The sequence below is a fragment of the Pistacia vera genome, unplaced genomic scaffold (assembly GCF_008641045.1).
Source record: "Pistacia vera cultivar Batoury unplaced genomic scaffold, PisVer_v2 Contig498, whole genome shotgun sequence".
Taxonomy (NCBI): Eukaryota; Viridiplantae; Streptophyta; class Magnoliopsida; order Sapindales; family Anacardiaceae; genus Pistacia; species Pistacia vera.
The window spans coordinates 1,025,421-1,027,777 of record NW_022196332.1 but is presented as its reverse complement, the minus strand read 5'-3'; the positions used below and the strand labels follow the sequence as shown (position 1 = coordinate 1,027,777).

Below are 2,357 nucleotides of genomic sequence, written 5' to 3'. Positions count from 1 at the left end.
CCCTACCAGCAGTGCAGCGACAACTTCAAATTGATGCCAAAACTCCATTACTGTACCAGTCTGCTTCATGGCCATAAATGACTCATACGGGTTGAGCTCTTGAGACCCACTAAATCTTTGAAGTAGTGCTAGCTTAAACATGGCCCATGAACTTGCCGGAGCTCTGGATTCCATCCACTGGAACCAATTAATAGCTACACCCTCCATACAGACAGTTGCTGCTGTCAATTTTCCTTCCTCAGTTATTCCATTTAGGTGGAAATAGCGCTCTACTCTAAAGATCCATCCGTAAGGATCTTCACCAAAAAATATCGGCATCTCCAACTTTCTCCCAGTCACTTCATTACGGTTTTGGTTACTGTTGCCAGACCCGCTTGCTCCATTTGTATTTTCTTCTGGCTGAGACTGAACATTTTCTGATGAACGCATCTCAGTTCTCCCTGCTTCTTCCTCATCCTTTCTTCGCACCCATGACTGTATCTCAACCAAACATTCTCGAATGGTACCCATCTCAACTCCTGACTTCGTAACTTCTCTTTCCACGTTATCTATTCTAGAATCCATTCTTGTCAAGACCATAACCCAGAACTCAGTGCTCTGATACCACTTGATGAGAACCTGACCTGCAATTTATCAAATAACACTACAATCTAGCTACAGTTCCAACCCAGATCACAATCAAAACAAGGAATCTCTATAGTAATAGCAGCAAAACAGTACATCCGAATAATATATCCAGACCCTGTTTACATAATATTCCACAAACGAGAATCCAGCAAATTAAGCTAAGTATAAAAAGAGAAAACAAAATGATAATACTGACTTCGAGGGTCAGTCACCTCCCTTTCCAATCCTTAATCAACTTTTTCAATCCTCTCCCTTTTCTCCTCTCTCCCTTTATTCCCTCCTAGCACCTAAGTTTACTCCTAACAGAATTTCTCCTCTCTCCAATCCCCTCAGGCCACCTGTCCCTTCATAACCAATTCTTCTAACCTCCTATATGGCAATTATTCCCCTGCTTCTTACCCCACTTCTTCCTACGGTAAACCCTTCCCCTTGGTTGCTCATCAAATTCATTTTCCGGGAACCTTGAAACCAGGATCAGGGCTTACGATTAATGAAGAAAATATCGTTGCAATAGATTTAGAATCTGTTTGAGAAGCCATGGAGGAATGTCAAAAGCTTGGTCTTACAAAATCCATAGGAGTCAGCAACTTTTCCTGCAAGAAGCTTGAGAAATTACTTCCCTCTGCAGAAATCCCTCCGGCTGTCAATCAAGTTAGAAGTCAATTCTTTAACAAAATTTTTATGTTTCTAGTGTTGATATAGCTGAATAAACACGCGTGTTTGATATTTTGGTTAGGTGGAGATGAACCCAGTTTGGCAACAGAAGAAGCTGAGAGAGTTCTGTGAGGAAAAGGGCATCCATATAACAGCTTACTCGCCGTTGGGAGCCAAAGGAGTAGTTTGGGGAACTAACAGAGTCATGGATTCTCAAGTGCTGAAAGAGATTGCAATTGCTAAAGGAAAGACAGTTGCTCAGGTAATTAGATTTCTGAGTCAGTTCATTCCAATTTTTTTCAAGTTATCTGAACTTATTTTAGTAATATTTTCGAATGAAAGGACGAGATTTAATGCTTGACTTCTTCTCTGCTTTATTTTGTATATGTGAAGGTTTCTCTCAGGTGGGTTTACGAGCAAGGAGTAAGTTTAGTTGTGAAGAGCTTTGACAGAGAAAGAATGAAAGAGAACCTTGAGATACTTGAGTGGCAGTCAAGTGCTGAAGAACGTCAGGAAATAGAACAAATTCCACAGATGAGAGGGAACATCATTCAGTCATTTGTGTCAGAGAAGGGTCCTTACAAGTCCATTGAAGAGATCTGGGATGGAGAAATTTAAGGTCAATTTACTGTTGTTGTGACTTCAATGCGAACTATGTATTTGTAGTTGTATTTATATTTACTATGCACTCCCATAATAAACTAAGAATTAAACTAATTTTCTTCCAAGGTTGGAACAGCCGAGCAGGGGAGGGAAATTTAATCCTTAAACCTCTTATTATCACTCATAAATTCTTTGAAATAATGAGGAAATAGTCATTAGATTTCGCGAGAAAATCAGCCACAGCATTATTTCAAAATATAAGCTTATTAACTGTTCCTCGGTTCAATTCTACGGGCCAAATAAAAAAGGTTCAGTTAATAGACAAAACTATTGTCAATGATTTGGACTATACAGATTTTGGAGCTAGCCCTCAAAACCCAAATCTCAATGACGAGAGTCCTCTGCTTCACTTTCTCAGATAGAGACAACACCTTTGTGTAATTGATGCACATGCAACCCGCCAATGAGTATGT

General features: G+C 39.8%; 1 pseudogene; it reads left to right on the top strand.

The window, feature by feature from the left end:
* The first annotated feature begins 470 nt into the window (after window positions 1-470).
* Window positions 471-2,014, top strand: LOC116105361 (annotated as a pseudogene).
* Window positions 2,015-2,357: the final 343 nt, after the last annotated feature.